The following is a 24,997-nucleotide window of genomic DNA, read 5'->3' as shown; positions in this document are numbered from 1 at the left end:
CACCCACGGGAAGCTGTAAGCATAGAGGACATGCCTGCACCCCATTGGACTTACCTGTGTGGGTTAAACCCGGGTTATTTGACAACCTATGGCGGTGATGGTTCTGCTCAGGCAGAGCAGTGCTGATGCTCCTCATAAAGCTGTCGCTGCTGTGAAGGTTCTAGGTGACATCACAAATCCCTATGGTTACATACACAACAAAGCTGGGTTGTTGTTGTTTACACTCTGCAAGGCCTGTGGAAGTGAGTGACATCATAGCACTGTAGTTCTGAGGGTTCTAGATGGATGCAACAATCTCCTGTTGCTTCTATGAAGGCCATAATAGACGACATCACCAAACAGCTCCATAGTCACATACACAGCAAAGGAGAGATGTTGTTTACACCTAGTGATGTCAGTGGTATTGAGTGACATCACAGCACAGTGCTAAGGCTCCTGGGCCTGGACACAGCAGCGGCTGCAATATCTCAACGGAGAATACGTTTATATATATGTGTGTGTGTGCGCGTATATATATATATATGTATATATATATATATATTTCTCCGCCGAAATCACTTTTAAACCCATTTCCACCTTTTTTTCCCTTCTCTTCCTCTTACTTTTTTTTCACGTTTTTTTACGTTTTTCTCCTTTTCGCCTCTTTTCTGGGCGTATTATTCTTCTTTTTCTTCTTTTTTTTCGTCTAATGCATACCCCATCAGTGCAGCAATGCTTATTCAATACCGCCAGCAGATGGAGACACTGGGGGATAATTTTCTAAGGATTTATACTGATTTTTCCTGTCTGAATTTGTCGCACAGAAAGTTGCAGGCCAAATATGTGTGACATTTCTGCGACTTTAGCTTCTAGAGCATTTTTACAACATTATACATAGGTGCTGAATACATAAAAAGCGACTGTTCAGCGACAGACAAGTCGCATCGGCTGAAAGTAGGCCAGAATGTCAGTCCATGTTGGAGCAGGTTTAGATACAGTCTAAAGTATAGATCTCAAAGTCTGTGCACAGAATTTAGCAAGGGCCTCGCACCTTCTGATGCATCAGGTAGGTGCACAATAGCATAGCCTAACCCTCTGTACTTTGGTCTATATTGATGCGGGACATAGACAGCCAGCTGATGACCAATCCATTAGTGCAATGGATGGCTGGAAGCATTTGTCTTTGCCTTTGCAATACCACAGAAGCAATGCATGGTCAATGTACAGCAATGACACACCTGTGTGAACAGCCAGGAGACCCCCCCCCCCCCCCCCATGTTATGTTACATAGTTACATAGTTAGTACGGTCGAAAAAAGACATATGTCCATCAAGTTCAACCAGGGAATTAAGGGGTAGGGGTGTGGCGCGATATTGGGGAAGGGATGAGATTTTATATTTCTTCATAAGCATTAATCTTATTTTGTCAATTAGGAACATTCAGCACCCACCCGCTATCAAGGCAGCTGCCTATCATGTCATGCCCTACCTGCACAGGTGTGCTGGCTACTCAAATGATCCAATTAAGGAGGCCATTTAGTCAGCAGCAGCAGAAGTCCTGTGCCTGGACGCTCCAACAGCGGCCAGACACAAGCAGAAGCAGAAGCAGCAGAAGCAGCAGCAGCACCACCTTTTGTTTTTTGGCTGCAGCAGCAGCAAGGCCCACAGGGCTGGCTAGCTGGCTAGCCAGCAAGCAGGTAGCAATGAAAGTAGGAATCTTTCTTTTTAACCCTGTAAGGGGGTGGTGCACTGTACCCGAAGATACTGCCATATCGGGTCAATGCATAGGGCGACGGAAGCAAGCTTCGAAATCGGCCCCCGTTCTCAAAAATCCATTTAATATATGGTCCCCAGATAGGGGACGTATCAGATATTAAACTGATAAGAACAGATACTACACTTGATCTTAGCCAAAAGGCCGAGAAGCGATAACCGTGAAAGGGGCGGGCCCAACAAGGTGCCCTTCATGGGCACTATCACTGCTTGCTGTCAGGGAGGCTGCCAGACAATTTTCCATGCACACTCTGGGCTGGGGGGCAGTCAACCACCAGTACACACAGCAGAACCTAAACCCATACCATTATTGCTAAGCAGCAAGACAGGGGCCCATTGCACTCCCACGGGGCCTTTTTAAATGCAATCCATAACCCGGATTTGCCAGGAACCCTTCTTACTCCTCCTACTTGCATGTGACACTGGGCTTAGGATCTGCATAGGAAACACACACACAAGCACACACCTACCTTTGTTGCCTGCAGATGCCTCCTTGGCTGTCCCCAAACGGTATCAAACCAACACCCACGGGAAGCTGTAAGCATAGAGGACATGCCTGCACCCCATTGGACTTACCTGTGTGGGTTAAACCCGGGTTATTTGACAACCTATGGCGGTGATGGTTCTGCTCAGGCAGAGCAGTGCTGATGCTCCTCATAAAGCTGTCGCTGCTGTGAAGGTTCTAGGTGACATCACAAATCCCTATGGTTACATACACAACAAAGCTGGGTTGTTGTTGTTTACACTCTGCAAGGCCTGTGGAAGTGAGTGACATCATAGCACTGTAGTTCTGAGGGTTCTAGATGGATGCAACAATCTCCTGTTGCTTCTATGAAGGCCATAATAGACGACATCACCAAACAGCTCCATAGTCACATACACAGCAAAGGAGAGATGTTGTTTACACCTAGTGATGTCAGTGGTATTGAGTGACATCACAGCACAGTGCTAAGGCTCCTGGGCCTGGACACAGCAGCGGCTGCAATATCTCAACGGAGAATACGTTTATATATATGTGTGTGTGTGCGCGTATATATATATATATATATATATATATATATATATATATATATTTCTCCGCCGAAATCACTTTTAAACCCATTTCCACCTTTTTTTCCCTTCTCTTCCTCTTACTTTTTTTTCACGTTTTTTTACGTTTTTCTCCTTTTCGCCTCTTTTCTGGGCGTATTATTCTTCTTTTTCTTCTTTTTTTTCGTCTAATGCATACCCCATCAGTGCAGCAATGCTTATTCAATACCGCCAGCAGATGGAGACACTGGGGGATAATTTTCTAAGGATTTATACTGATTTTTCCTGTCTGAATTTGTCGCACAGAAAGTTGCAGGCCAAATATGTGTGACATTTCTGCGACTTTAGCTTCTAGAGCATTTTTACAACATTATACATAGGTGCTGAATACATAAAAAGCGACTGTTCAGCGACAGACAAGTCGCATCGGCTGAAAGTAGGCCAGAATGTCAGTCCATGTTGGAGCAGGTTTAGATACAGTCTAAAGTATAGATCTCAAAGTCTGTGCACAGAATTTAGCAAGGGCCTCGCACCTTCTGATGCATCAGGTAGGTGCACAATAGCACAGCCTAACCCTCTGTACTTTGGTCTATATTGATGCGGGACATAGACAGCCAGCTGATGACCAATCCATTAGTGCAATGGATGGCTGGAAGCATTTGTCTTTGCCTTTGCAATACCACAGAAGCAATGCATGGTCAATGTACAGCAATGACACACCTGTGTGAACAGCCAGGAGACCCCCCCCCCCCCCCCCCATGTTATGTTACATAGTTACATAGTTAGTACGGTCGAAAAAAGACATATGTCCATCAAGTTCAACCAGGGAATTAAGGGGTAGGGGTGTGGCGCGATATTGGGGAAGGGATGAGATTTTATATTTCTTCATAAGCATTAATCTTATTTTGTCAATTAGGAACATTCAGCACCCACCCGCTATCAAGGCAGCTGCCTATCATGTCATGCCCTACCTGCACAGGTGTGCTGGCTACTCAAATGATCCAATTAAGGAGGCCATTTAGTCAGCAGCAGCAGAAGTCCTGTGCCTGGACGCTCCAACAGCGGCCAGACACAAGCAGAAGCAGAAGCAGCAGAAGCAGCAGCAGCACCACCTTTTGTTTTTTGGCTGCAGCAGCAGCAAGGCCCACAGGGCTGGCTAGCTGGCTAGCCAGCAAGCAGGTAGCAATGAAAGTAGGAATCTTTCTTTTTAACCCTGTAAGGGGGTGGTGCACTGTACCCGAAGATACTGCCATATCGGGTCAATGCATAGGGCGACGGAAGCAAGCTTCGAAATCGGCCCCCGTTCTCAAAAATCCATTTAATATATGGTCCCCAGATAGGGGACGTATCAGATATTAAACTGATAAGAACAGATACTACACTTGATCTTAGCCAAAAGGCCGAGAAGCGATAACCGTGAAAGGGGCGGGCCCAACAAGGTGCCCTTCATGGGCACTATCACTGCTTGCTGTCAGGGAGGCTGCCAGACAATTTTCCATGCACACTCTGGGCTGGGGGGCAGTCAACCACCAGTACACACAGCAGAACCTAAACCCATACCATTATTGCTAAGCAGCAAGACAGGGGACCATTGCACTCCCACGGGGCCTTTTTAAATGCAATCCATAACCCGGATTTGCCAGGAACCCTTCTTACTCCTCCTACTTGCATGTGACACTGGGCTTAGGATCTGCATAGGAAACACACACACAAGCACACACCTACCTTTGTTGCCTGCAGATGCCTCCTTGGCTGTCCCCAAACGGTATCAAACCAACACCCACGGGAAGCTGTAAGCATAGAGGACATGCCTGCACCCCATTGGACTTACCTGTGTGGGTTAAACCCGGGTTATTTGACAACCTATGGCGGTGATGGTTCTGCTCAGGCAGAGCAGTGCTGATGCTCCTCATAAAGCTGTCGCTGCTGTGAAGGTTCTAGGTGACATCACAAATCCCTATGGTTACATACACAACAAAGCTGGGTTGTTGTTGTTTACACTCTGCAAGGCCTGTGGAAGTGAGTGACATCATAGCACTGTAGTTCTGAGGGTTCTAGATGGATGCAACAATCTCCTGTTGCTTCTATGAAGGCCATAATAGACGACATCACCAAACAGCTCCATAGTCACATACACAGCAAAGGAGAGATGTTGTTTACACCTAGTGATGTCAGTGGTATTGAGTGACATCACAGCACAGTGCTAAGGCTCCTGGGCCTGGACACAGCAGCGGCTGCAATATCTCAACGGAGAATACGTTTATATATATGTGTGTGTGTGCGCGTATATATATATATATATATATATATATATATATATATATATATATTTCTCCGCCGAAATCACTTTTAAACCCATTTCCACCTTTTTTTCCCTTCTCTTCCTCTTACTTTTTTTTCACGTTTTTTTACGTTTTTCTCCTTTTCGCCTCTTTTCTGGGCGTATTATTCTTCTTTTTCTTCTTTTTTTTCGTCTAATGCATACCCCATCAGTGCAGCAATGCTTATTCAATACCGCCAGCAGATGGAGACACTGGGGGATAATTTTCTAAGGATTTATACTGATTTTTCCTGTCTGAATTTGTCGCACAGAAAGTTGCAGGCCAAATATGTGTGACATTTCTGCGACTTTAGCTTCTAGAGCATTTTTACAACATTATACATAGGTGCTGAATACATAAAAAGCGACTGTTCAGCGACAGACAAGTCGCATCGGCTGAAAGTAGGCCAGAATGTCAGTCCATGTTGGAGCAGGTTTAGATACAGTCTAAAGTATAGATCTCAAAGTCTGTGCACAGAATTTAGCAAGGGCCTCGCACCTTCTGATGCATCAGGTAGGTGCACAATAGCATAGCCTAACCCTCTGTACTTTGGTCTATATTGATGCGGGACATAGACAGCCAGCTGATGACCAATCCATTAGTGCAATGGATGGCTGGAAGCATTTGTCTTTGCCTTTGCAATACCACAGAAGCAATGCATGGTCAATGTACAGCAATGACACACCTGTGTGAACAGCCAGGAGACCCCCCCCCCCCCATGTTATGTTACATAGTTACATAGTTAGTACGGTCGAAAAAAGACATATGTCCATCAAGTTCAACCAGGGAATTAAGGGGTAGGGGTGTGGCGCGATATTGGGGAAGGGATGAGATTTTATATTTCTTCATAAGCATTAATCTTATTTTGTCAATTAGGAACAATCAGCACCCACCCGCTATCAAGGCAGCTGCCTATCATGTCATGCCCTACCTGCACAGGTGTGCTGGCTACTCAAATGATCCAATTAAGGAGGCCATTTAGTCAGCAGCAGCAGAAGTCCTGTGCCTGGACGCTCCAACAGCGGCCAGACACAAGCAGAAGCAGAAGCAGCAGAAGCAGCAGCAGCACCACCTTTTGTTTTTTGGCTGCAGCAGCAGCAAGGCCCACAGGGCTGGCTAGCTGGCTAGCCAGCAAGCAGGTAGCAATGAAAGTAGGAATCTTTCTTTTTAACCCTGTAAGGGGGTGGTGCACTGTACCCGAAGATACTGCCATATCGGGTCAATGCATAGGGCGACGGAAGCAAGCTTCGAAATCGGCCCCCGTTCTCAAAAATCCATTTAATATATGGTCCCCAGATAGGGGACGTATCAGATATTAAACTGATAAGAACAGATACTACACTTGATCTTAGCCAAAAGGCCGAGAAGCGATAACCGTGAAAGGGGCGGGCCCAACAAGGTGCCCTTCATGGGCACTATCACTGCTTGCTGTCAGGGAGGCTGCCAGACAATTTTCCATGCACACTCTGGGCTGGGGGGCAGTCAACCACCAGTACACACAGCAGAACCTAAACCCATACCATTATTGCTAAGCAGCAAGACAGGGGCCCATTGCACTCCCACGGGGCCTTTTTAAATGCAATCCATAACCCGGATTTGCCAGGAACCCTTCTTACTCCTCCTACTTGCATGTGACACTGGGCTTAGGATCTGCATAGGAAACACACACACAAGCACACACCTACCTTTGTTGCCTGCAGATGCCTCCTTGGCTGTCCCCAAACGGTATCAAACCAACACCCACGGGAAGCTGTAAGCATAGAGGACATGCCTGCACCCCATTGGACTTACCTGTGTGGGTTAAACCCGGGTTATTTGACAACCTATGGCGGTGATGGTTCTGCTCAGGCAGAGCAGTGCTGATGCTCCTCATAAAGCTGTCGCTGCTGTGAAGGTTCTAGGTGACATCACAAATCCCTATGGTTACATACACAACAAAGCTGGGTTGTTGTTGTTTACACTCTGCAAGGCCTGTGGAAGTGAGTGACATCATAGCACTGTAGTTCTGAGGGTTCTAGATGGATGCAACAATCTCCTGTTGCTTCTATGAAGGCCATAATAGACGACATCACCAAACAGCTCCATAGTCACATACACAGCAAAGGAGAGATGTTGTTTACACCTAGTGATGTCAGTGGTATTGAGTGACATCACAGCACAGTGCTAAGGCTCCTGGGCCTGGACACAGCAGCGGCTGCAATATCTCAACGGAGAATACGTTTATATATATGTGTGTGTGTGCGCGTATATATATATATATATATATATATATATATATATATATATATTTCTCCGCCGAAATCACTTTTAAACCCATTTCCACCTTTTTTTCCCTTCTCTTCCTCTTACTTTTTTTTCACGTTTTTTTACGTTTTTCTCCTTTTCGCCTCTTTTCTGGGCGTATTATTCTTCTTTTTCTTCTTTTTTTTCGTCTAATGCATACCCCATCAGTGCAGCAATGCTTATTCAATACCGCCAGCAGATGGAGACACTGGGGGATAATTTTCTAAGGATTTATACTGATTTTTCCTGTCTGAATTTGTCGCACAGAAAGTTGCAGGCCAAATATGTGTGACATTTCTGCGACTTTAGCTTCTAGAGCATTTTTACAACATTATACATAGGTGCTGAATACATAAAAAGCGACTGTTCAGTGACAGACAAGTCGCATCGGCTGAAAGTAGGCCAGAATGTCAGTCCATGTTGGAGCAGGTTTAGATACAGTCTAAAGTATAGATCTCAAAGTCTGTGCACAGAATTTAGCAAGGGCCTCGCACCTTCTGATGCATCAGGTAGGTGCACAATAGCATAGCCTAACCCTCTGTACTTTGGTCTATATTGATGCGGGACATAGACAGCCAGCTGATGACCAATCCATTAGTGCAATGGATGGCTGGAAGCATTTGTCTTTGCCTTTGCAATACCACAGAAGCAATGCATGGTCAATGTACAGCAATGACACACCTGTGTGAACAGCCAGGAGACCCCCCCCCCCCCCATGTTATGTTACATAGTTACATAGTTAGTACGGTCGAAAAAAGACATATGTCCATCAAGTTCAACCAGGGAATTAAGGGGTAGGGGTGTGGCGCGATATTGGGGAAGGGATGAGATTTTATATTTCTTCATAAGCATTAATCTTATTTTGTCAATTAGGAACAATCAGCACCCACCCGCTATCAAGGCAGCTGCCTATCATGTCATGCCCTACCTGCACAGGTGTGCTGGCTACTCAAATGATCCAATTAAGGAGGCCATTTAGTCAGCAGCAGCAGAAGTCCTGTGCCTGGACGCTCCAACAGCGGCCAGACACAAGCAGAAGCAGAAGCAGCAGAAGCAGCAGCAGCACCACCTTTTGTTTTTTGGCTGCAGCAGCAGCAAGGCCCACAGGGCTGGCTAGCTGGCTAGCCAGCAAGCAGGTAGCAATGAAAGTAGGAATCTTTCTTTTTAACCCTGTAAGGGGGTGGTGCACTGTACCCGAAGATACTGCCATATCGGGTCAATGCATAGGGCGACGGAAGCAAGCTTCGAAATCGGCCCCCGTTCTCAAAAATCCATTTAATATATGGTCCCCAGATAGGGGACGTATCAGATATTAAACTGATAAGAACAGATACTACACTTGATCTTAGCCAAAAGGCCGAGAAGCGATAACCGTGAAAGGGGCGGGCCCAACAAGGTGCCCTTCATGGGCACTATCACTGCTTGCTGTCAGGGAGGCTGCCAGACAATTTTCCATGCACACTCTGGGCTGGGGGGCAGTCAACCACCAGTACACACAGCAGAACCTAAACCCATACCATTATTGCTAAGCAGCAAGACAGGGGCCCATTGCACTCCCACGGGGCCTTTTTAAATGCAATCCATAACCCGGATTTGCCAGGAACCCTTCTTACTCCTCCTACTTGCATGTGACACTGGGCTTAGGATCTGCATAGGAAACACACACACAAGCACACACCTACCTTTGTTGCCTGCAGATGCCTCCTTGGCTGTCCCCAAACGGTATCAAACCAACACCCACGGGAAGCTGTAAGCATAGAGGACATGCCTGCACCCCATTGGACTTACCTGTGTGGGTTAAACCCGGGTTATTTGACAACCTATGGCGGTGATGGTTCTGCTCAGGCAGAGCAGTGCTGATGCTCCTCATAAAGCTGTCGCTGCTGTGAAGGTTCTAGGTGACATCACAAATCCCTATGGTTACATACACAACAAAGCTGGGTTGTTGTTGTTTACACTCTGCAAGGCCTGTGGAAGTGAGTGACATCATAGCACTGTAGTTCTGAGGGTTCTAGATGGATGCAACAATCTCCTGTTGCTTCTATGAAGGCCATAATAGACGACATCACCAAACAGCTCCATAGTCACATACACAGCAAAGGAGAGATGTTGTTTACACCTAGTGATGTCAGTGGTATTGAGTGACATCACAGCACAGTGCTAAGGCTCCTGGGCCTGGACACAGCAGCGGCTGCAATATCTCAACGGAGAATACGTTTATATATATGTGTGTGTGCGCGTATATATATATATATATATATATATATATATATATATATATATATATATATATTTCTCCGCCGAAATCACTTTTAAACCCATTTCCACCTTTTTTTCCCTTCTCTTCCTCTTACTTTTTTTTCACGTTTTTTTACGTTTTTCTCCTTTTCGCCTCTTTTCTGGGCGTATTATTCTTCTTTTTCTTCTTTTTTTTCGTCTAATGCATACCCCATCAGTGCAGCAATGCTTATTCAATACCGCCAGCAGATGGAGACACTGGGGGATAATTTTCTAAGGATTTATACTGATTTTTCCTGTCTGAATTTGTCGCACAGAAAGTTGCAGGCCAAATATGTGTGACATTTCTGCGACTTTAGCTTCTAGAGCATTTTTACAACATTATACATAGGTGCTGAATACATAAAAAGCGACTGTTCAGCGACAGACAAGTCGCATCGGCTGAAAGTAGGCCAGAATGTCAGTCCATGTTGGAGCAGGTTTAGATACAGTCTAAAGTATAGATCTCAAAGTCTGTGCACAGAATTTAGCAAGGGCCTCGCACCTTCTGATGCATCAGGTAGGTGCACAATAGCATAGCCTAACCCTCTGTACTTTGGTCTATATTGATGCGGGACATAGACAGCCAGCTGATGACCAATCCATTAGTGCAATGGATGGCTGGAAGCATTTGTCTTTGCCTTTGCAATACCACAGAAGCAATGCATGGTCAATGTACAGCAATGACACACCTGTGTGAACAGCCAGGAGACCCCCCCCCCCCCCCATGTTATGTTACATAGTTACATAGTTAGTACGGTCGAAAAAAGACATATGTCCATCAAGTTCAACCAGGGAATTAAGGGGTAGGGGTGTGGCGCGATATTGGGGAAGGGATGAGATTTTATATTTCTTCATAAGCATTAATCTTATTTTGTCAATTAGGAACAATCAGCACCCACCCGCTATCAAGGCAGCTGCCCATCATGTCATGCCCTACCTGCACAGGTGTGCTGGCTACTCAAATGATCCAATTAAGGAGGCCATTTAGTCAGCAGCAGCAGAAGTCCTGTGCCTGGACGCTCCAACAGCGGCCAGACACAAGCAGAAGCAGAAGCAGCAGAAGCAGCAGCAGCACCACCTTTTGTTTTTTGGCTGCAGCAGCAGCAAGGCCCACAGGGCTGGCTAGCTGGCTAGCCAGCAAGCAGGTAGCAATGAAAGTAGGAATCTTTCTTTTTAACCCTGTAAGGGGGTGGTGCACTGTACCCGAAGATACTGCCATATCGGGTCAATGCATAGGGCGACGGAAGCAAGCTTCGAAATCGGCCCCCGTTCTCAAAAATCCATTTAATATATGGTCCCCAGATAGGGGACGTATCAGATATTAAACTGATAAGAACAGATACTACACTTGATCTTAGCCAAAAGGCCGAGAAGCGATAACCGTGAAAGGGGCGGGCCCAACAAGGTGCCCTTCATGGGCACTATCACTGCTTGCTGTCAGGGAGGCTGCCAGACAATTTTCCATGCACACTCTGGGCTGGGGGGCAGTCAACCACCAGTACACACAGCAGAACCTAAACCCATACCATTATTGCTAAGCAGCAAGACAGGGGCCCATTGCACTCCCACGGGGCCTTTTTAAATGCAATCCATAACCCGGATTTGCCAGGAACCCTTCTTACTCCTCCTACTTGCATGTGACACTGGGCTTAGGATCTGCATAGGAAACACACACACAAGCACACACCTACCTTTGTTGCCTGCAGATGCCTCCTTGGCTGTCCCCAAACGGTATCAAACCAACACCCACGGGAAGCTGTAAGCATAGAGGACATGCCTGCACCCCATTGGACTTACCTGTGTGGGTTAAACCCGGGTTATTTGACAACCTATGGCGGTGATGGTTCTGCTCAGGCAGAGCAGTGCTGATGCTCCTCATAAAGCTGTCGCTGCTGTGAAGGTTCTAGGTGACATCACAAATCCCTATGGTTACATACACAACAAAGCTGGGTTGTTGTTGTTTACACTCTGCAAGGCCTGTGGAAGTGAGTGACATCATAGCACTGTAGTTCTGAGGGTTCTAGATGGATGCAACAATCTCCTGTTGCTTCTATGAAGGCCATAATAGACGACATCACCAAACAGCTCCATAGTCACATACACAGCAAAGGAGAGATGTTGTTTACACCTAGTGATGTCAGTGGTATTGAGTGACATCACAGCACAGTGCTAAGGCTCCTGGGCCTGGACACAGCAGCGGCTGCAATATCTCAACGGAGAATACGTTTATATATATGTGTGTGTGTGCGCGTATATATATATATATATATATATATATATATTTCTCCGCCGAAATCACTTTTAAACCCATTTCCACCTTTTTTTCCCTTCTCTTCCTCTTACTTTTTTTTCACGTTTTTTTACGTTTTTCTCCTTTTCGCCTCTTTTCTGGGCGTATTATTCTTCTTTTTCTTCTTTTTTTTCGTCTAATGCATACCCCATCAGTGCAGCAATGCTTATTCAATACCGCCAGCAGATGGAGACACTGGGGGATAATTTTCTAAGGATTTATACTGATTTTTCCTGTCTGAATTTGTCGCACAGAAAGTTGCAGGCCAAATATGTGTGACATTTCTGCGACTTTAGCTTCTAGAGCATTTTTACAACATTATACATAGGTGCTGAATACATAAAAAGCGACTGTTCAGCGACAGACAAGTCGCATCGGCTGAAAGTAGGCCAGAATGTCAGTCCATGTTGGAGCAGGTTTAGATACAGTCTAAAGTATAGATCTCAAAGTCTGTGCACAGAATTTAGCAAGGGCCTCGCACCTTCTGATGCATCAGGTAGGTGCACAATAGCATAGCCTAACCCTCTGTACTTTGGTCTATATTGATGCGGGACATAGACAGCCAGCTGATGACCAATCCATTAGTGCAATGGATGGCTGGAAGCATTTGTCTTTGCCTTTGCAATACCACAGAAGCAATGCATGGTCAATGTACAGCAATGACACACCTGTGTGAACAGCCAGGAGACCCCCCCCCCCCCCATGTTATGTTACATAGTTACATAGTTAGTACGGTCGAAAAAAGACATATGTCCATCAAGTTCAACCAGGGAATTAAGGGGTAGGGGTGTGGCGCGATATTGGGGAAGGGATGAGATTTTATATTTCTTCATAAGCATTAATCTTATTTTGTCAATTAGGAACAATCAGCACCCACCCGCTATCAAGGCAGCTGCCTATCATGTCATGCCCTACCTGCACAGGTGTGCTGGCTACTCAAATGATCCAATTAAGGAGGCCATTTAGTCAGCAGCAGCAGAAGTCCTGTGCCTGGACGCTCCAACAGCGGCCAGACACAAGCAGAAGCAGAAGCAGCAGAAGCAGCAGCAGCACCACCTTTTGTTTTTTGGCTGCAGCAGCAGCAAGGCCCACAGGGCTGGCTAGCTGGCTAGCCAGCAAGCAGGTAGCAATGAAAGTAGGAATCTTTCTTTTTAACCCTGTAAGGGGGTGGTGCACTGTACCCGAAGATACTGCCATATCGGGTCAATGCATAGGGCGACGGAAGCAAGCTTCGAAATCGGCCCCCGTTCTCAAAAATCCATTTAATATATGGTCCCCAGATAGGGGACGTATCAGATATTAAACTGATAAGAACAGATACTACACTTGATCTTAGCCAAAAGGCCGAGAAGCGATAACCGTGAAAGGGGCGGGCCCAACAAGGTGCCCTTCATGGGCACTATCACTGCTTGCTGTCAGGGAGGCTGCCAGACAATTTTCCATGCACACTCTGGGCTGGGGGGCAGTCAACCACCAGTACACACAGCAGAACCTAAACCCATACCATTATTGCTAAGCAGCAAGACAGGGGCCCATTGCACTCCCACGGGGCCTTTTTAAATGCAATCCATAACCCGGATTTGCCAGGAACCCTTCTTACTCCTCCTACTTGCATGTGACACTGGGCTTAGGATCTGCATAGGAAACACACACACAAGCACACACCTACCTTTGTTGCCTGCAGATGCCTCCTTGGCTGTCCCCAAACGGTATCAAACCAACACCCACGGGAAGCTGTAAGCATAGAGGACATGCCTGCACCCCATTGGACTTACCTGTGTGGGTTAAACCCGGGTTATTTGACAACCTATGGCGGTGATGGTTCTGCTCAGGCAGAGCAGTGCTGATGCTCCTCATAAAGCTGTCGCTGCTGTGAAGGTTCTAGGTGACATCACAAATCCCTATGGTTACATACACAACAAAGCTGGGTTGTTGTTGTTTACACTCTGCAAGGCCTGTGGAAGTGAGTGACATCATAGCACTGTAGTTCTGAGGGTTCTAGATGGATGCAACAATCTCCTGTTGCTTCTATGAAGGCCATAATAGACGACATCACCAAACAGCTCCATAGTCACATACACAGCAAAGGAGAGATGTTGTTTACACCTAGTGATGTCAGTGGTATTGAGTGACATCACAGCACAGTGCTAAGGCTCCTGGGCCTGGACACAGCAGCGGCTGCAATATCTCAACGTAGAATCCGTTTATATATATGTGTGTGTGTGCGCGTATATATATATATATATATATATATATATATATATATATATTTCTCCGCCGAAATCACTTTTAAACCCATTTCCACCTTTTTTTCCCTTCTCTTCCTCTTACTTTTTTTTCACGTTTTTTTACGTTTTTCTCCTTTTCGCCTCTTTTCTGGGCGTATTATTCTTCTTTTTCTTCTTTTTTTTCGTCTAATGCATACCCCATCAGTGCAGCAATGCTTATTCAATACCGCCAGCAGATGGAGACACTGGGGGATAATTTTCTAAGGATTTATACTGATTTTTCCTGTCTGAATTTGTCGCACAGAAAGTTGCAGGCCAAATATGTGTGACATTTCTGCGACTTTAGCTTCTAGAGCATTTTTACAACATTATACATAGGTGCTGAATACATAAAAAGCGACTGTTCAGCGACAGACAAGTCGCATCGGCTGAAAGTAGGCCAGAATGTCAGTCCATGTTGGAGCAGGTTTAGATACAGTCTAAAGTATAGATCTCAAAGTCTGTGCACAGAATTTAGCAAGGGCCTCGCACCTTCTGATGCATCAGGTAGGTGCACAATAGCATAGCCTAACCCTCTGTACTTTGGTCTATATTGATGCGGGACATAGACAGCCAGCTGATGACCAATCCATTAGTGCAATGGATGGCTGGAAGCATTTGTCTTTGCCTTTGCAATACCACAGAAGCAATGCATGGTCAATGTACAGCAATGACACACCTGTGTGAACAGCCAGGAGACCCCCCCCCCCCCCCCCATGTTATGTTACATAGTTACATAGTTAGTACGGTCGAAAAAAGACATATGTCCATCAAGTTCAACCAGGGAATTAAGGGGTAGGGGTGTGGCGCGATATTGGGGAAGGGATGAGATTTTATATTTCTTCATAAGCATTAATCTTATTTTGTCAATTAGGAACATTCAGCACCCACCCGCTATCAAGGCAGCTGCCTATCATGTCATGCCCTACCTGCACAGGTGTGCTGGCTACTCAAATGATCCAATTAAGGAGGCCATTTAGTCAGCAGCAGCAGAAGTCCTGTGCCTGGACGCTCCAACAGCGGCCAGACACAAGCAGAAGCAGAAGCAGCAGAAGCAGCACCACCTTTTGTTTTTTGGCTGCAGCAGCAGCAAGGCCCACAGGGCTGGCTAGCTGGCTAGCCAGCAAGCAGGTAGCAATGAAAGTAGGAATCTTTCTTTTTAACCCTGTAAGGGGGTGGTGCACTGTACCCGAAGATACTGCCATATCGGGTCAATGCATAGGGCGACGGAAGCAAGCTTCGAAATCGGCCCCCGTTCTCAAAAATCCATTTAATATATGGTCCCCAGATAGGGGACGTATCAGATATTAAACTGATAAGAACAGATACTACACTTGATCTTAGCCAAAAGGCCGAGAAGCGATAACCGTGAAAGGGGCGGGCCCAACAAGGTGCCCTTCATGGGCACTATCACTGCTTGCTGTCAGGGAGGCTGCCAGACAATTTTCCATGCACACTCTGGGCTGGGGGGCAGTCAACCACCAGTACACACAGCAGAACCTAAACCCATACCATTATTGCTAAGCAGCAAGACAGGGGCCCATTGCACTCCCACGGGGCCTTTTTAAATGCAATCCATAACCCGGATTTGCCAGGAACCCTTCTTACTCCTCCTACTTGCATGTGACACTGGGCTTAGGATCTGCATAGGAAACACACACACAAGCACACACCTACCTTTGTTGCCTGCAGATGCCTCCTTGGCTGTCCCCAAACGGTATCAAACCAACACCCACGGGAAGCTGTAAGCATAGAGGACATGCCTGCACCCCATTGGACTTACCTGTGTGGGTTAAACCCGGGTTATTTGGTTATTTGACAACCTATGGCGGTGATGGTTCTGCTCAGGCAGAGCAGTGCTGATGCTCCTCATAAAGCTGTCGCTGCTGTGAAGGTTCTAGGTGACATCACAAATCCCTATGGTTACATACACAACAAAGCTGGGTTGTTGTTGTTTACACTCTGCAAGGCCTGTGGAAGTGAGTGACATCATAGCACTGTAGTTCTGAGGGTTCTAGATGGATGCAACAATCTCCTGTTGCTTCTATGAAGGCCATAATAGACGACATCACCAAACAGCTCCATAGTCACATACACAGCAAAGGAGAGATGTTGTTTACACCTAGTGATGTCAGTGGTATTGAGTGACATCACAGCACAGTGCTAAGGCTCCTGGGCCTGGACACAGCAGCGGCTGCAATATCTCAACGGAGAATACGTTTATATATATGTGTGTGTGTGCGCGTATATATATATATATATATATATATATATATATATATATATTTCTCCGCCGAAATCACTTTTAAACCCATTTCCACCTTTTTTTCCCTTCTCTTCCTCTTACTTTTTTTTCACGTTTTTTTACATTTTTCTCCTTTTCGCCTCTTTTCTGGGCGTATTATTCTTCTTTTTCTTCTTTTTTTTCGTCTAATGCATACCCCATCAGTGCAGCAATGCTTATTCAATACCGCCAGCAGATGGAGACACTGGGGGATAATTTTCTAAGGATTTATACTGATTTTTCCTGTCTGAATTTGTCGCACAGAAAGTTGCAGGCCAAATATGTGTGACATTTCTGCGACTTTAGCTTCTAGAGCATTTTTACAACATTATACATAGGTGCTGAATACATAAAAAGCGACTGTTCAGCGACAGACAAGTCGCATCGGCTGAAAGTAGGCCAGAATGTCAGTCCATGTTGGAGCAGGTTTAGATACAGTCTAAAGTATAGATCTCAAAGTCTGTGCACAGAATTTAGCAAGGGCCTCGCACCTTCTGATGCATCAGGTAGGTGCACAATAGCATAGCCTAACCCTCTGTACTTTGGTCTATATTGATGCGGGACATAGACAGCCAGCTGATGACCAATCCATTAGTGCAATGGATGGCTGGAAGCATTTGTCTTTGCCTTTGCAATACCACAGAAGCAATGCATGGTCAATGTACAGCAATGACACACCTGTGTGAACAGCCAGGAGACCCCCCCCCCCCCCATGTTATGTTACATAGTTACATAGTTACATAGTTAGTACGGTCGAAAAAAGACATATGTCCATCAAGTTCAACCAGGGAATTAAGGGGTAGGGGTGTGGCGCGATATTGGGGAAGGGATGAGATTTTATATTTCTTCATAAGCATTAATCTTATTTTGTCAATTAGGAACATTCAGCACCCACCCGCTATCAAGGCAGCTGCCTATCATGTCATGCCCTACCTGCACAGGTGTGCTGGCTACTCAAATGATCCAATTAAGGAGGCCATTTAGTCAGCAGCAGCAGAAGTCCTGTGCCTGGACGCTCCAACAGCGGCCAGACACAAGCAGAAGCAGAAGCAGCAGAAGCAGCAGCAGCACCACCTTTTGTTTTTTGGCTGCAGCAGCAGCAAGGCCCACAGGGCTGGCTAGCTAGCAAGCAGGTAGCAATGAAAGTAGGAATCTTTCTTTTTAACCCTGTAAGGGGGTGGTGCACTGTACCCGAAGATACTGCCATATCGGGTCAATGCATAGGGCGACGGAAGCAAGCTTCGAAATCGGCCCCCGTTCTCAAAAATCCATTTAATATATGGTCCCCAGATAGGGGACGTATCAGATATTAAACTGATAAGAACAGATACTACACTTGATCTTAGCCAAAAGGCCGAGAAGCGATAACCGTGAAAGGGGCGGGCCCAACAAGGTGCCCTTCATGGGCACTATCACTGCTTGCTGTCAGGGAGGCTGCCAGACAATTTTCCATGCACACTCTGGGCTGGGGGGCAGTCAACCACCAGTACACACAGCAGAACCTAAACCCATACCATTATTGCTAAGCAGCAAGACAGGGGCCCATTGCACTCCCACGGGGCCTTTTTAAATGCAATCCATAACCCGGATTTGCCAGGAACCCTTCTTACTCCTCCTACTTGCATGTGACACTGGGCTTAGGATCTGCATAGGAAACACACACACAAGCACACACCTACCTTTGTTGCCTGCAGATGCCTCCTTGGCTGTCCCCAAACGGTATCAAACCAACACCCACGGGAAGCTGTAAGCATAGAGGACATGCCTGCACCCCATTGGACTTACCTGTGTGGGTTAAACCCGGGTTATTTGACAACCTATGGCGGTGATGGTTCTGCTCAGGCAGAGCAGTGCTGATGCTCCTCATAAAGCTGTCGCTGCTGTGAAGGTTCTAGGTGACATCACAAATCCCTATGGTTACATACACAACAAAGCTGGGTTGTTGTTGTTTACACTCTGCAAGGCCTGTGGAAGTGAGTGACATCATAGCACTGTAGTTCTGAGGGTTCTAGATGGATGCAACAATCTCCTGTTGCTTCTATGAAGGCCATAATAGACGACATCACCAAACAGCTCCATAGTCACATACACAGCAAAGGAGAGATGTTGTTTACACCTAGTGATGTCAGTGGTATTGAGTGACATCACAGCACAGTGCTAAGGCTCCTGGGCCTGGACACAGCAGCGGCTGCAATATCTCAACGGAGAATACGTTTATATATATGTGTGTGTGTGCGCGTATATATATATATATATATATATATATATATATATATATTTCTCCGCCGAAATCACTTTTAAACCCATTTCCACCTTTTTTTCCCTTCTCTTCCTCTTACTTTTTTTTCACGTTTTTTTACGTTTTTCTCCTTTTCGCCTCTTTTCTGGGCGTATTATTCTTCTTTTTCTTCTTTTTTTTCGTCTAATGCATACCCCATCAGTGCAGCAATGCTTATTCAATACCGCCAGCAGATGGAGACACTGGGGGATAATTTTCTAAGGATTTATACTGATTTTTCCTGTCTGAATTTGTCGCACAGAAAGTTGCAGGCCAAATATGTGTGACATTTCTGCGACTTTAGCTTCTAGAGCATTTTTACAACATTATACATAGGTGCTGAATACATAAAAAGCGACTGTTCAGCGACAGACAAGTCGCATCGGCTGAAAGTAGGCCAGAATGTCAGTCCATGTTGGAGCAGGTTTAGATACAGTCTAAAGTATAGATCTCAAAGTCTGTGCACAGAATTTAGCAAGGGCCTCGCACCTTCTGATGCATCAGGTAGGTGCACAATAGCATAGCCTAACCCTCTGTACTTTGGTCTATATTGATGCGGGACATAGACAGCCAGCTGATGACCAATCCATTAGTGCAATGGATGGCTGGAAGCATTTGTCTTTGCCTTTGCAATACCACAGAAGCAATGCATGGTCAATGTACAGCAATGACACACCTGTGTGAACAGCCAGGAGACCCCCCCCCCCCCCATGTTATGTTACATAGTTACATAGTTAGTACGGTCGAAAAAAGACATATGTCCATCAAGTTCAACCAGGGAATTAAGGGGTAGGGGTGTGGCGTGATATTGGGGAAGGGATGAGATTTTATATTTCTTCATAAGCATTAATCTTATTTTGTCAATTAGGAACATTCAGCACCCACCCGCTATCAAGGCAGCTGCCTATCATGTCATGCCCTACCTGCACAGGTGTGCTGGCTACTCAAATGATCCAATTAAGGAGGCCATTTAGTCAGCAGCAGCAGAAGTCCTGTGCCTGGACGCTCCAACAGCGGCCAGACACAAGCAGAAGCAGAAGCAGCAGAAGCAGCAGCAGCACCACCTTTTGTTTTTTGGCTGCAGCAGCAGCAAGGCCCACAGGGCTGGCTAGCTGGCTAGCCAGCAAGCAGGTAGCAATGAAAGTAGGAATCTTTCTTTTTAACCCTGTAAGGGGGTGGTGCACTGTACCCGAAGATACTGCCATATCGGGTCAATGCATAGGGCGACGGAAGCAAGCTTCGAAATCGGCCCCCGTTCTCAAAAATCCATTTAATATATGGTCCCCAGATAGGGGACGTATCAGATATTAAACTGATAAGAACAGATACTACACTTGATCTTAGCCAAAAGGCCGAGAAGCGATAACCGTGAAAGGGGCGGGCCCAACAAGGTGCCCTTCATGGGCACTATCACTGCTTGCTGTCAGGGAGGCTGCCAGACAATTTTCCATGCACACTCTGGGCTGGGGGGCAGTCAACCACCAGTACACACAGCAGAACCTAAACCCATACCATTATTGCTAAGCAGCAAGACAGGGGCCCATTGCACTCCCACGGGGCCTTTTTAAATGCAATCCATAACCCGGATTTGCCAGGAACCCTTCTTACTCCTCCTACTTGCATGTGACACTGGGCTTAGGATCTGCATAGGAAACACACACACAAGCACACACCTACCTTTGTTGCCTGCAGATGCCTCCTTGGCTGTCCCCAAACGGTATCAAACCAACACCCACGGGAAGCTGTAAGCATAGAGGACATGCCTGCACCCCATTGGACTTACCTGTGTGGGTTAAACCCGGGTTATTTGACAACCTATGGCGGTGATGGTTCTGCTCAGGCAGAGCAGTGCTGATGCTCCTCATAAAGCTGTCGCTGCTGTGAAGGTTCTAGGTGACATCACAAATCCCTATGGTTACATACACAACAAAGCTGGGTTGTTGTTGTTTACACTCTGCAAGGCCTGTGGAAGTGAGTGACATCATAGCACTGTAGTTCTGAGGGTTCTAGATGGATGCAACAATCTCCTGTTGCTTCTATGAAGGCCATAATAGACGACATCACCAAACAGCTCCATAGTCACATACACAGCAAAGGAGAGATGTTGTTTACACCTAGTGATGTCAGTGGTATTGAGTGACATCACAGCACAGTGCTAAGGCTCCTGGGCCTGGACACAGCAGCGGCTGCAATATCTCAACGGAGAATACGTTTATATATATGTGTGTGTGTGCGCGTATATATATATATATATATATATATATATATATATATATATATATATATTTCTCCGCCGAAATCACTTTTAAACCCATTTCCACCTTTTTTTCCCTTCTCTTCCTCTTACTTTTTTTTCACGTTTTTTTACGTTTTTCTCCTTTTCGCCTCTTTTCTGGGCGTATTATTCTTCTTTTTCTTCTTTTTTTTCGTCTAATGCATACCCCATCAGTGCAGCAATGCTTATTCATTACCGCCAGCAGATGGAGACACTGGGGGATAATTTTCTAAGGATTTATACTGATTTTTCCTGTCTGAATTTGTCGCACAGAAAGTTGCAGGCCAAATATGTGTGACATTTCTGCGACTTTAGCTTCTAGAGCATTTTTACAACATTATACATAGGTGCTGAATACATAAAAAGCGACTGTTCAGCGACAGACAAGTCGCATCGGCTGAAAGTAGGCCAGAATGTCAGTCCATGTTGGAGCAGGTTTAGATACAGTCTAAAGTATAGATCTCAAAGTCTGTGCACAGAATTTAGCAAGGGCCTCGCACCTTCTGATGCATCAGGTAGGTGCACAATAGCATAGCCTAACCCTCTGTACTTTGGTCTATATTGATGCGGGACATAGACAGCCAGCTGATGACCAATCCATTAGTGCAATGGATGGCTGGAAGCATTTGTCTTTGCCTTTGCAATACCACAGAAGCAATGCATGGTCAATGTACAGCAATGACACACCTGTGTGAACAGCCAGGAGACCCCCCCCCCCCCCCCCATGTTATGTTACATAGTTACATAGTTAGTACGGTCGAAAAAAGACATATGTCCATCAAGTTCAACCAGGGAATTAAGGGGTAGGGGTGTGGCGCGATATTGGGGAAGGGATGAGATTTTATATTTCTTCATAAGCATTAATCTTATTTTGTCAATTAGGAACATTCAGCACCCACCCGCTATCAAGGCAGCTGCCTATCATGTCATGCCCTACCTGCACAGGTGTGCTGGCTACTCAAATGATCCAATTAAGGAGGCCATTTAGTCAGCAGCAGCAGAAGTCCTGTGCCTGGACGCTCCAACAGCGGCCAGACACAAGCAGAAGCAGAAGCAGCAGAAGCAGCAGAAGCAGCAGCAGCACCACCTTTTGTTTTTTGGCTGCAGCAGCAGCAAGGCCCACAGGGCTGGCTAGCTGGCTAGCCAGCAAGCAGGTAGCAATGAAAGTAGGAATCTTTCTTTTTAACCCTGTAAGGGGGTGGTGCACTGTACCCGAAGATACTGCCATATCGGGTCAATGCATAGGGCGACGGAAGCAAGCTTCGAAATCGGCCCCCGTTCTCAAAAATCCATTTAATATATGGTCCCCAGATAGGGGACGTATCAGATATTAAACTGATAAGAACAGATACTACACTTGATCTTAGCCAAAAGGCCGAGAAGCGATAACCGTGAAAGGGGCGGGCCCAACAAGGTGCCCTTCATGGGCACTATCACTGCTTGCTGTCAGGGAGGCTGCCAGACAATTTTCCATGCACACTCTGGGCTGGGGGGCAGTCAACCACCAGTACACACAGCAGAACCTAAACCCATACCATTATTGCTAAGCAGCAAGACAGGGGCCCATTGCACTCCCACGAGGCCTTTTTAAATGCAATCCATAACCCGGATTTGCCAGGAACCCTTCTTACTCCTCCTACTTGCATGTGACACTGGGCTTAGGATCTGCATAGGAAACACACACACAAGCACACACCTACCTTTGTTGCCTGCAGATGCCTCCTTGGCTGTCCCCAAACGGTATCAAACCAACACCCACGGGAAGCTGTAAGCATAGAGGACATGCCTGCACCCCATTGGACTTACCTGTGTGGGTTAAACCCGGGTTATTTGACAACCTATGGCGGTGATGGTTCTGCTCAGGCAGAGCAGTGCTGATGCTCCTCATAAAGCTGTCGCTGCTGTGAAGGTTCTAGGTGACATCACAAATCCCTATGGTTACATACACAACAAAGCTGGGTTGTTGTTGTTTACACTCTGCAAGGCCTGTGGAAGTGAGTGACATCATAGCACTGTAGTTCTGAGGGTTCTAGATGGATGCAACAATCTCCTGTTGCTTCTATGAAGGCCATAATAGACGACATCACCAAACAGCTCCATAGTCACATACACAGCAAAGGAGAGATGTTGTTTACACCTAGTGATGTCAGTGGTATTGAGTGACATCACAGCACAGTGCTAAGGCTCCTGGGCCTGGACACAGCAGCGGCTGCAATATCTCAACGGAGAATACGTTTATATATATGTGTGTGTGTGCGCGTATATATATATATATATATATATATATATATATATATATTTCTCCGCCGAAATCACTTTTAAACCCATTTCCACCTTTTTTTCCCTTCTCTTCCTCTTACTTTTTTTTCACGTTTTTTTACGTTTTTCTCCTTTTCGCCTCTTTTCTGGGCGTATTATTCTTCTTTTTCTTCTTTTTTTTCGTCTAATGCATACCCCATCAGTGCAGCAATGCTTATTCAATACCGCCAGCAGATGGAGACACTGGGGGATAATTTTCTAAGGATTTATACTGATTTTTCCTGTCTGAATTTGTCGCACAGAAAGTTGCAGGCCAAATATGTGTGACATTTCTGCGACTTTAGCTTCTAGAGCATTTTTACAACATTATACATAGGTGCTGAATACATAAAAAGCGACTGTTCAGCGACAGACAAGTCGCATCGGCTGAAAGTAGGCCAGAATGTCAGTCCATGTTGGAGCAGGTTTAGATACAGTCTAAAGTATAGATCTCAAAGTCTGTGCACAGAATTTAGCAAGGGCCTCGCACCTTCTGATGCATCAGGTAGGTGCACAATAGCATAGCCTAACCCTCTGTACTTTGGTCTATATTGATGCGGGACATAGACAGCCAGCTGATGACCAATCCATTAGTGCAATGGATGGCTGGAAGCATTTGTCTTTGCCTTTGCAATACCACAGAAGCAATGCATGGTCAATGTACAGCAATGACACACCTGTGTGAACAGCCAGGAGACCCCCCCCCCCCCCATGTTATGTTACATAGTTACATAGTTAGTACGGTCGAAAAAAGACATATGTCCATCAAGTTCAACCAGGGAATTAAGGGGTAGGGGTGTGGCGTGATATTGGGGAAGGGATGAGATTTTATATTTCTTCATAAGCATTAATCTTATTTTGTCAATTAGGAACATTCAGCACCCACCCGCTATCAAGGCAGCTGCCTATCATGTCATGCCCTACCTGCACAGGTGTGCTGGCTACTCAAATGATCCAATTAAGGAGGCCATTTAGTCAGCAGCAGCAGAAGTCCTGTGCCTGGACGCTCCAACAGCGGCCAGACACAAGCAGAAGCAGCAGAAGCAGAAGCAGCAGCAGCACCACCTTTTGTTTTTTGGCTGCAGCAGCAGCAAGGCCCACAGGGCTGGCTAGCTGGCTAGCCAGCAAGCAGGTAGCAATGAAAGTAGGAATCTTTCTTTTTAACCCTGTAAGGGGGTGGTGCACTGTACCCGAAGATACTGCCATATCGGGTCAATGCATAGGGCGACGGAAGCAAGCTTCGAAATCGGCCCCCGTTCTCAAAAATCCATTTAATATATGGTCCCCAGATAGGGGACGTATCAGATATTAAACTGATAAGAACAGATACTACACTTGATCTTAGCCAAAAGGCCGAGAAGCGATAACCGTGAAAGGGGCGGGCCCAACAATGTGCCCTTCATGGGCACTATCACTGCTTGCTGTCAGGGAGGCTGCCAGACAATTTTCCATGCACACTCTGGGCTGGGGGGCAGTCAACCACCAGTACACACAGCAGAACCTAAACCCATACCATTATTGCTAAGCAGCAAGACAGGGGCCCATTGCACTCCCACGGGGCCTTTTTAAATGCAATCCATAACCCGGATTTGCCAGGAACCCTTCTTACTCCTCCTACTTGCATGTGACACTGGGCTTAGG

General features: G+C 46.1%; 11 non-coding genes across 11 annotated transcripts; all 11 read right to left on the bottom strand.

Annotated features, from left to right (window-relative positions):
* Window positions 1–1,717: 1,717 nt before the first annotated feature.
* On the bottom strand, window positions 1,718–1,908 carry LOC130340200 (U2 spliceosomal RNA). Its single transcript, XR_008880369.1, has one exon. It is a non-coding gene; the product is annotated as a U2 spliceosomal RNA (small nuclear RNA).
* Window positions 1,909–4,001: 2,093 nt separating this feature from the next.
* Window positions 4,002–4,192, bottom strand: LOC130340199 (U2 spliceosomal RNA). The gene has a single exon (XR_008880368.1). It is a non-coding gene; the product is annotated as a U2 spliceosomal RNA (small nuclear RNA).
* A 2,090-nt stretch (window positions 4,193–6,282) lies between these two features.
* Window positions 6,283–6,473, bottom strand: LOC130340198 (U2 spliceosomal RNA). The gene has a single exon (XR_008880367.1). It is a non-coding gene; the product is annotated as a U2 spliceosomal RNA (small nuclear RNA).
* Window positions 6,474–8,562: 2,089 nt separating this feature from the next.
* On the bottom strand, window positions 8,563–8,753 carry LOC130340197 (U2 spliceosomal RNA). The gene has a single exon (XR_008880366.1). It is a non-coding gene; the product is annotated as a U2 spliceosomal RNA (small nuclear RNA).
* A 2,098-nt stretch (window positions 8,754–10,851) lies between these two features.
* Window positions 10,852–11,042, bottom strand: LOC130340189 (U2 spliceosomal RNA). The gene has a single exon (XR_008880365.1). It is a non-coding gene; the product is annotated as a U2 spliceosomal RNA (small nuclear RNA).
* Window positions 11,043–13,119: 2,077 nt separating this feature from the next.
* LOC130340177 (U2 spliceosomal RNA) lies at window positions 13,120–13,310 on the bottom strand. The gene has a single exon (XR_008880357.1). It is a non-coding gene; the product is annotated as a U2 spliceosomal RNA (small nuclear RNA).
* Window positions 13,311–15,394: 2,084 nt separating this feature from the next.
* On the bottom strand, window positions 15,395–15,585 carry LOC130340165 (U2 spliceosomal RNA). Its single transcript, XR_008880347.1, has one exon. It is a non-coding gene; the product is annotated as a U2 spliceosomal RNA (small nuclear RNA).
* Window positions 15,586–17,680: 2,095 nt separating this feature from the next.
* On the bottom strand, window positions 17,681–17,871 carry LOC130340242 (U2 spliceosomal RNA). The gene has a single exon (XR_008880406.1). It is a non-coding gene; the product is annotated as a U2 spliceosomal RNA (small nuclear RNA).
* Window positions 17,872–19,956: 2,085 nt separating this feature from the next.
* LOC130340230 (U2 spliceosomal RNA) lies at window positions 19,957–20,147 on the bottom strand. The gene has a single exon (XR_008880395.1). It is a non-coding gene; the product is annotated as a U2 spliceosomal RNA (small nuclear RNA).
* A 2,107-nt stretch (window positions 20,148–22,254) lies between these two features.
* LOC130340217 (U2 spliceosomal RNA) lies at window positions 22,255–22,445 on the bottom strand. The gene has a single exon (XR_008880384.1). It is a non-coding gene; the product is annotated as a U2 spliceosomal RNA (small nuclear RNA).
* Window positions 22,446–24,530: 2,085 nt separating this feature from the next.
* LOC130340205 (U2 spliceosomal RNA) lies at window positions 24,531–24,721 on the bottom strand. The gene has a single exon (XR_008880373.1). It is a non-coding gene; the product is annotated as a U2 spliceosomal RNA (small nuclear RNA).
* Between the last annotated feature and the right edge of the window lie 276 nt (window positions 24,722–24,997).

Source organism: Hyla sarda, unplaced genomic scaffold (assembly GCF_029499605.1).
Source record: "Hyla sarda isolate aHylSar1 unplaced genomic scaffold, aHylSar1.hap1 scaffold_576, whole genome shotgun sequence".
In the NCBI taxonomy this organism is placed as follows: Eukaryota; Metazoa; Chordata; class Amphibia; order Anura; family Hylidae; genus Hyla; species Hyla sarda.
The sequence above is the reverse complement of the archived record's forward strand: the minus strand, read 5'-3'. Positions and strand labels throughout refer to the sequence as shown.